Below are 9,338 nucleotides of genomic sequence, written 5' to 3'. Positions count from 1 at the left end.
ATATCTTATAATAAGCTATAATGGAAAGGAATCTAAAAAAGAATATAATATGGAATCTAGAAAAATGATACTGCTGAACCTATTTGCAGGGCAGCAATGGAAATGCAGACATAGAGAATGGACTTGGGGACACAGTGGGGGAGGAGAGGATGGGATAAATCGAGAGAGTAGCATTGAAACATGTGCATTGCCATATGTAAAATGGATAGCCAGTGGGAATTCGTTGTATGATGTAGGGAGCTCAGCTGGGTGCTTTGTGATAACCTAGAGGAGTCGCGCAGAGCCGGACATGACTGAACGACTTCACTTTTCACTTTCATGCATTGGAGAAGGAAATGGCAACCCACTCCAGTATTCTTGCCTGGAGAATCCCAGGGACGGGGGAGCCTGGTGGGCTGCCGTCTATGGAGTCGCACAGAGTTGGACACGACTGAGGCGACTTAGCAGCAGCAGCCGCAGCAGAGGGGTGGGATACAGTGGAGAGTAGGAGGGAGGTTTAAGAGGTAGAGAACTTATATATACCTATGGCTGATTCATGTTGATGTATGGCAGAAGCCAACACAATATTATAAAGCAATTATCCTTCAATTAAAAATAAATTAAAAAAGAATATATATATAACTGAATCCCTTTGCTGTACACCTGAAATTAATGCATTGTAAGTCAACTATACTTCAATAAAAAGTATGCAAATAGAAGTGTTATTTACAGAGACCCCAAACCCTCTTTCTTGAGATAGATTTACTGTTTAGGCCTGCTAAATAAATTTTTCCCTGCTCCAACACCTTTCCCATGTACGGCACGCTCCAATTAATAATGTCTCTCTTTACATTCCCTCATAGCTCAGTTGATAAAGAATCCGCCTGCAATGCAGGAGACCCCAGTTTAATTCCTGGGTTGGGAAGATACCTTGGAGAAGGGATAGGCTACCCACTCCAGTATTCTTGGCCTTTCCTTGTGGCTCAGCTGGTGAAGAATCTGCCTGCAATGCAGGAGACCTGGGTTTGATACCTGGGTTGGGAAGATCCCCTGGAGAAGGGAAAGGCTACCCACTCCAGTATTCTGGCCTAGAGAATTCCATGGACTGTATAGTCCATGGGGTCACAAAGAGTTGGAAACAACTGAGTGACTTTCACTTTCACTCTTTACATCCAGGGAACTGAGATGCACTGATGGGCTGATGTGACCATCAGCCAGCAGCTTCTCCTGGTTTTCCTTTACCACCACCTTGCACCCTGCCTGTTGCTTAGTCATGAGGCCCTCTGGATATCTCAGCCCCCAAACTCTCTCACCTCTGCCTCCCCATTTCCAACTATCAGCTGCTAAAATCCTCACTCTGCTGCTTCAAATTTCACAGGCCTTGAAAGGATTCACACTTTCAATTCTGGTGTTCGGCCCACAACAATTACCTATTTCTCAGCCAATTTGCTGGAGAGGAATGATTGCATCCTTGATTCTCCAGAACTGGCCCTGGAGCCTTCTCTAAGGGTTCAGGTGTTCCCTTTATCACTCACTCCCGTCTACCACACAATACTCAGAACAGTCCTGCAGTGAGCATTAGAACCCATACAGAGGTTGTTTTGGGAGAATAGAAAGAGGAGGGATACAGTGTAAATAAGAGGCAGACAAAAAACCAGCTTTGAGCAGTGGTTGTGTGAAAAAGAGTATGCTACATCGTGCTGAATATGCTTGTATGATTTACAAGTTTTTGTAAGAGCAAGCAGCTCTTTTTTTCTGTGCTCACTGGGCCAGGAAACACAGCATAAGCTAAGGTAAAAAATAGAACTAGTTCACAGTAAACAAACCCTTACTGCATGCTAGTGCCTTAGAGTTCAATATGGACATTGCCCTTGCTCTGAGAATAAAGGAACCATGCTTTCTTTCAGCATGGAGCCCTGAATCTAGGATTTATTCCATCAGTTCAACACAATGAAGTCTGTGGCTGAGTGAACAATTATGTATCCTATAAGGAAACCCTAGGGGTTAGTTAGGACTTCCCTCATAGTTCAGTCGGTAAAGAATCTGCCTGCAATGCAGGAGACTTGGGTTCGGTTCCTGGGTTGGGAAGATCCCCTGGAGAAGGAAATGGCAATTCACTCCAGTATTCTTGCCTGGAAAATCCCATGGACAGAGGAGCCTGGTGGGTTACAGTTCATGGGGTCGCAAGAGTTGGACACGACTTAGCGACTAAACCACCACCAGGGGCTAGTTTTAGCTCCTGGCATATAGTGCATACTCAGTTGGTGACTGATCAGTGAATAAGTTCTCAGCAAATATTCATTCTTTCATGAAGACCATGTCCTTTAAGAGTGGAGAGTTGTCAATTCACAACTAGCTGTCAATTCATGATTCATGAGACTCTACCCTCAGCTTTGAAGGGTTTAGATGGTGAGGGAGAGGTGAAAGCATAAGGGAAAAGTCTAGGCCAGCATGACAGACATACGGGAGGAGACAATTCCTCTTTCTGTCATCCATGGCAGACATTGCTTATTAATCATAGCATTCTACCACTGAGTCTACTTGTATCCTCTGACTCCTTAACACATCATTCAGTTGGAGTGCAGCGTGAAATGTATTTACCACCTGAATCTAGGCTCCCTCGGTTATGGAGAGAGCCATGAATACAGATCCACAAGGAAAGTAAGACACTTATATAGTAAATCAGAAAATCTTCCCTGAATATACCATCACTTTTGTTTTTTCATATTCATGGCTAAGATTTATTACAGGAATTTATTAAGGATATTAAGATTTAATAAAGATACACAGCCAGACAATAAGGGGAAAATACGTAAATGGAATCGAGGAATCTAGGTACAAAGACCATGAGTTTTCCTATTTTTGAACTTTTGAACATACTATTTACTCCTCTTGAAATGAAGTTTTCCTCCCCTGTCTTTTTGGTGAATTCCTAGTCATCCTTCATGATTTCAGTTCAGTCACTCAGTCGTGTCTGACTCTTTGCGACCCCATGAATCGCAGCACGCCAGGCCTCCCTGTCCATCACCAACTCCCGGAGTTTACTCAGATTCATGCCCATCGAGTCGGTGATGCCATCCAGCTATCTCATCCTCTGTCGTCCCCTTCTCCTCCTGCCCCCAATCCCTCCCAGCATCAGGGTCTTTTCCAATGAGTCAACTCTTCGCATCAGGTGGCCAAATTATTGGAGTTTCAGCTTCAGCATCACACCTTCCAATGAACACCCAGGACCGATCTCGTTTAGGATGGACTGGTTGGATCTCCTTGCAGTCCAAGGGACTCTCAAGAGTCTTCTCCAACACCAGAGTTTAAAAGCATCAATTTTTCAGCACTCAGCTTTCTTCACAGTCCAACACTCACATCCATACATGACCACTGGAAAACCATAGCCTTGACTAGACAGACCTTTGTTGGCAAAGTAATGTCTCTGCTTTTTAATATGCTGTCTAGGTTGGTCATAACTTTCCTTCCTTCATGATTTAGCTCAAGCTTAACCTCCTTTCTGAAGCCTTGTGTCTCTTTTTCTCCATCCCAAAGAGAGTTAATTATCTCTAGTCAATTCTTCTCAGTCTACTTTCGTTCCTTTGGCAATGCTTATTATGTGTTTACCATGAAGTAGAGAGTGTGCTCCTATTCCTTCCCTTATTCCTTAAAGACTGGGGTACCTCAGCACCATGTCCTCATTTCCTCTCCTCATTTCTCTCCAGGCACTCTCCATGGGCCATTCTATTCACTCACATGGCTCCAGGGGGCAGCCCTGGTCAGTTGATGCCACACCTCTCTCTCATCTGATCCTTTATCCTGCACATCCACAAATCTGTTTGGATGTTTTGCAAACACTTTGAAATCAACATGCATCAACCTCAATGAACTATTTTCTTCCACCCTGCACCTGCCCCTGCTCCAGTGCTCTCTATCCCAGCACGTGGCATTGCTGTCTATCTAGGTGACTAGAAATCTGGGAACTCTGACTCTTTCCTCTTCTTTGGCCCCCACATCTGATCAATCACCAAGCAAATCCCATCAATCATCCCATCCACATCTCTCTGGCATTGCTCTAACTTGCTCCATCCCTACTGCTATCACCCTATCTGGGTCAACACACGCTCTCATCCGGATCCCTGTATGGGACTCTCAGCTGGTCCCCTTGCATCCACTTCTTGCTTTCTTCCAATCTGTTCCCTATAAAACTGTGAGAAGTACTTTGTAAATGGAGATATGATGCATCACTCTTTAAAACTCTTCAATTGTTTCCTGTTTGCCTGGAAGTAGAGTAAAAAAGGCAAAATGGTTGTCTGAGGAGGCCTTACAAATAGCTGAGAAAAGAAAAGAAGCTAAAGGCAAGAAAAAAAGGAAAGATATACCCATTTGAATGCAGAGTTCCAAAGAATAACAAGGAAAGATAAGAAAGCCTTCCTCAGCAATCAAAGCAAAGAAATAGAGGAAAACAACGGAATGGGAAAGACTAGAGATCTCTTCAAGAAAATTAGAGATACCAAGGGAACATTTCATGCAAAGATGGGCTCAATAAAGGATAGAAATGGTATGGACCGTGCTCGCTTCGGCAGCACATATACTAAAATTGGAACGATACAGAGAAGATTAGCATGGCCCCTGCGCAAGGATGACACGCAAATTCGTGAAGCGTTCCATATTTTTTTTCGAAAGAACAGCATGTATATTTTCTGTGGTGAAACAGACCACCAGCCCAGGTGGGAGGCATGAGTCAAGTGCTCGGGCCTGTTGGGCTGAGAAGATCCAGAGGAATCGGGTGGAGAGGGAGGTGGGATGGGAGACCGGGATGGGGAATTCGTGTAACTCTGTGGCTGATTCACATCAATGTATAACAAAACCCACTGAAAAATAAAAAAATTAAAAAAAAAAAAAAAAAAAAAAAAGAAATGGTATGGACCTAACAGAAGCAGAAGATATTAAGAAGAGGTAGCAAGAAAACACAGAAGAACTATACAAAAAAAAGATCTTCATGACCCAGATAACCACAGTGGTGTGATCACTCACCTAGAGCCAGACATCCTGGAATGTGAAGTCAAGTGGGCCTTAGGAAGCATCACTATGAACAAAGCTAGTGGAGGTGATGAAATTCCAGTTGAGCTATTTCAAATCCTGAAAGATGATGCTGTGAAAGTGCTGCACTCAATATGCCAGCAAATCTGTAAAACTCAGCAGTGGTCACAGAACTGGAAAAGGTCAGCTTTCATTCCAATCCCAAAGAAAGGCAATGCCAAAGAATGTTTAAGCTACCACACAACTGCACTCATCTCATACGCTAGCAAAGTAATGCTCAAAATTCTTCAAGCCAGGCTTCAACAGTACCTGAACCGTGAACTTCCAGATGTTCAAGCTGGATTTAGAGAAGGCAGAAGAGCCAGAGATCAAATTGCCAACATCTGCTGGATCATCGAAAAAGCAAGAGAGTTCCAGAAAAACATCTATTTTCGCTTTATTGACTATGCCAAAGCCTTTGACTGTGTGGATCACAATAAACTGTGGAAAGTTTTGAAAGAGATGGGAATACCAGACCACCTGACCTGCCTCTTGAGAAATATGTATGCAGGTCAGGAAGCAGCAGTAAGACATGGAACAACAGACTGGTTCCAAATCAGAAAAGGAGTACGTCAAGGCTGTATATTGTCACTCTGCTTATTTAACTTCTATGCAGAGTACATCATGCTAAATGCTGGGCTGGATGAAGCACAAGCTGGAATCAAGATTGCCAGGAGAAATATTAATAACCTTAGATATGCAGATGACACCACCCTTATGGCAGAAAGTGAAGAAGAACTAAAGATTCTCTTGATGAAAGAGAAAAAGGAGAGTGAAAAAGTTGGCTCAAAACTCAACATTCAGAAAACTAAGATCATGGCATCTGTTTTATCACTTCATGGCAAATGGATGGGGAAATGATGGAAACAGTGACAGATTTTATTTTTTGGGGCTCCAAAATCACTGCAGATGGTGATTGTGGCCATGAAATTAAAAGACGCTTACTCCTTGGAAGGAAAGTTATGACCAACCTTGACAGCATATTAAAAAGCAGAGACTTCACTTTTCCAACAACAGTCTGTCTAGTCAAAGCTATTGTTTGTCCAGTAGTCAAGTAGGAGTGTGAGAGTTGGACTATAAAGAAAGCTGAGCGCTGAAGAATTGATGCTTTTGAACTGTGGTGTTAGAGAAGACACGTGAGAGTCCCTTGGACTACAAGGAGATCCAACCAGTCCATCCTAAAAGAAATTGGTCCTGAATATTCACTGGAAGGACTGATGTTGAAGTTGAAACTCCAATACTTTGACCACCTGATGTGAAGAACTGACTCATTGGAAAAGACCCTGATGCTGGGAAAGATTGAAGGCAGGAGGAGAAGGGGATGACAGAGGATGAGGTGGTTGGATGGCATCACCGATGCAATGGACACGAGTTTGAGTAGGCTCTGGGAGTTGTTGATGGACAGGGAGGCCTGTCGCACTGCAGTCCATGGGGTTGCAACGAGTTGGACACGACTGAGTGACTGAGCTAACTGAAAGTCAAAACATGTCTTTGAAAATGGATCAATGCGATCAGGCTGCCGCCTCTCTCTCCTGCTTCCTCCTCCGTGCTCACCACCCATCAGGCCCCTCCTTACACTGTATGCTGCCACACTAAAGTTCTTTCAATCCATCTGTAATGGATACCATTTCCTCTGCTTGGAAAATTCCTTCTCTGCCTCACTGAATTTCTACTTATCCTTTAGGCCTCATCTTTGATATCACCCCCTCTGGAGCATCATTCCCTCTGGAAGCCCTCTCTTTTTTATTGAAGTTTTGTTGACTAACAATATTGTGTTGGTTTCTGGTGTACAGAAAGTGATTCAGTTATACATATATATATTCTTTTTCATGTTTTTTTCCATGATGGTTTATCATAGGATATTGAATATAGTTCCCTGTGCTACACAGTAGGACCTTGTTGTTTATCCATCCTATATATAATAATTTGGATCTACTAGTCCCCAACTGGGAGGCTCTCTGGATGACAGCTAGCCACTGAGTCTGCTGCCCCTTCATCTGCTCCTCCAAAACTTTGTGCTTTCTTTTTTTTAATGGTAACTTCACACTAAACTTGAATCACTTGTTTGCTTGTCTGAGCCCCTCCACCAGCCTGTGAGCTCCCTTGAGGCCAGAGAACAGGACTGTCTTATTTTCACTTATATACCTAGTGCTTAACACAGTACCTATTCCAGAGTAAAGTGAAAGTGAAAGTGAAGTCACTCAGTCTGTCCGACTCTTTGCGACCCCATGGACTGTAGCCTACCATGCTTCTCCATGCATCCATGGGATTTTCCAGGGAAGATTACTGGATTGGGTTGCCATTTCCTTCTCCAAAGGATCTTCCAGACCCAGGGATCGAACCCAGGTCTCCTGCACTGTAGGCAGACACTTTACCATCTGAGCCACCAGGGAAGCCCATTCCAGAGTAGGTGCTCAGTAAATATTGGTTGACCGCATGAGTGCTTGGAACCCAGTAGAGAAATCTCCTCTAGACTGGACAGAAATTCGGAAGGCTGATAAATAACCCCCATTGAAGTAGTGCTTCTCTATAAATGGGCTTGTTTGTAAATGTTAATGTATGACTGGCAAGAGATTGACTGGAAGCAGAACAATAGGTGAGAAACAAATTGTTCCCTGCTGTGTGTAGACCAAGGAATGAGTCAGGCAACAAATAAAGAAGCAGGACGGAATTAGCTAAAACAGAAGGTTAGCATGAAATAGCCTGCAAAAAGCTGGAGAGCAGGCAAGGAAGGAAAAGACTGAGTGAGTGGTGAGCTAAGAATAACCACTAGAACAGGTTATGGTGCTTTATATTTTATAAAGCCCTTCACATACCCTATTCACCAAATCCTCACAACAACTAGTTAATATAGCTATTATGATATGAGTTATGATGATATTATGATTATATGAGTTATTAGCATTATGATATGAGTTCTTAATATAACTGTTTTTAATATGAGTTCTATTGTTAACATAAATTCCTTCTTAATTTTAGCACAAGAAGAAACTGAGGTTCAGAAGAGTAAGAGTAACCTGGCAGAGCCATGTAGCTATCAATGAGAAAGCTAGGACTCCACTTCAAGTGCATGAACTGCCATACCTGCCATACTCAACTATACCCTAGAGCATCTTAGGGCAGGGAGATTTAGGGCAAGTGAGATAACCTTTCTGTTAGAGGCAGTTCAGGGTTCCTGACCCTTTGCACACAACTCCTATCTGTGTCAGGGGCCCTTCTCAGTGGGGTCTTAACACCTTAGGATTTCTAGTATCACATTCAGAAAGCTGTGTTAGAATCACACTTTTCTCTCTCCCCTACTTTTATTAATATAATATCAATGATATTATATCGTGGCACAGAGTGAGGTACTGGACTACATCTAGGAAATAGGTACTAACAGGAAGGGGCTGAATCTAAAAGATAGGGCAGGGGACTCAGGCAAGAGCAGGAAGATCCAGACCAGCAATTATTCAATCTCTCCAGAGAAACAAACTAGTCAGCTCCTTGAAAGCCTGCTCCAGTGAGGCCCAGATCCATACAAAGGAAGGGAAGATCGCATAGGAATACTAAAATTCCCAGGTCATTGGGTGCTCAAGGCTCTACAATGGCCATTCAAATGAATAACAGACAGAAAACAGACCATAAACACAAACAGAAAAGACACAAACAAAATCTGTAAAGCTTGAACAGGTCTCATTTCTCAGGCAGGAGGGAACCAGGCAGAGGGCTTGAGGGGAATTAAAGGAGAAAACACCTGAGAGTGTGTGGTAGGTTAAAAAGTGGCCCCTAAAAAATATCCACATTGAAATCCCCTGAACCTGTGAATACTACCTTTATGGTAGGAAAGGACATTGCAGCTGTGATTAATATAAGGATTTTGAGGTGGAGAGATTATCCTGGGTTGTCTGGGTGGACCCTAAATGCCATCACATGTGTCCTTATAAGAGGGAGTCAGAACATTGACAAAGCAATATGACCAAGGAAGCAGAGATTGCAGTGATACAGCTACAATCCAAGGAATGCTGGCAGAGGTATTCCAGAAACTGAAAGAGAAAAGGACTGGATTCTCCCCCTAGATTCTCTAAAAGGAGTGTGGCCCTACTGACACCTTGATTTCAGCCCAGGGAGATTGATTTTGGACTTCTGATCTACAGAACTGTAAAAAGTTAAATGTGTTGTTTTAAGCCACTAAGTTTGTGGTGATAAGTTACAGTAGCAATAGGAAACTTATACAAAGTACCAAAATGTTCAGACATTTTTAGATATTGCAGATGCCTGTCACCATTGTAGATTGTGCACACTCAAGAGAGATG

The 9,338-nt window shown here is 43.0% G+C and overlaps 1 non-coding gene across 1 annotated transcript; it reads left to right on the top strand.

The window, feature by feature from the left end:
• The first annotated feature begins 4,531 nt into the window (after positions 1-4,531).
• LOC136154819 (U6 spliceosomal RNA) lies at positions 4,532-4,638 on the top strand. Its single transcript, XR_010660528.1, has one exon. It is a non-coding gene; the product is annotated as a U6 spliceosomal RNA (small nuclear RNA).
• Positions 4,639-9,338: the final 4,700 nt, after the last annotated feature.

This window comes from Muntiacus reevesi, chromosome X (assembly GCF_963930625.1).
Source record: "Muntiacus reevesi chromosome X, mMunRee1.1, whole genome shotgun sequence".
NCBI classification, from domain to species: Eukaryota; Metazoa; Chordata; class Mammalia; order Artiodactyla; family Cervidae; genus Muntiacus; species Muntiacus reevesi.
The sequence above is the reverse complement of the archived record's forward strand: the minus strand, read 5'-3'. Positions and strand labels throughout refer to the sequence as shown.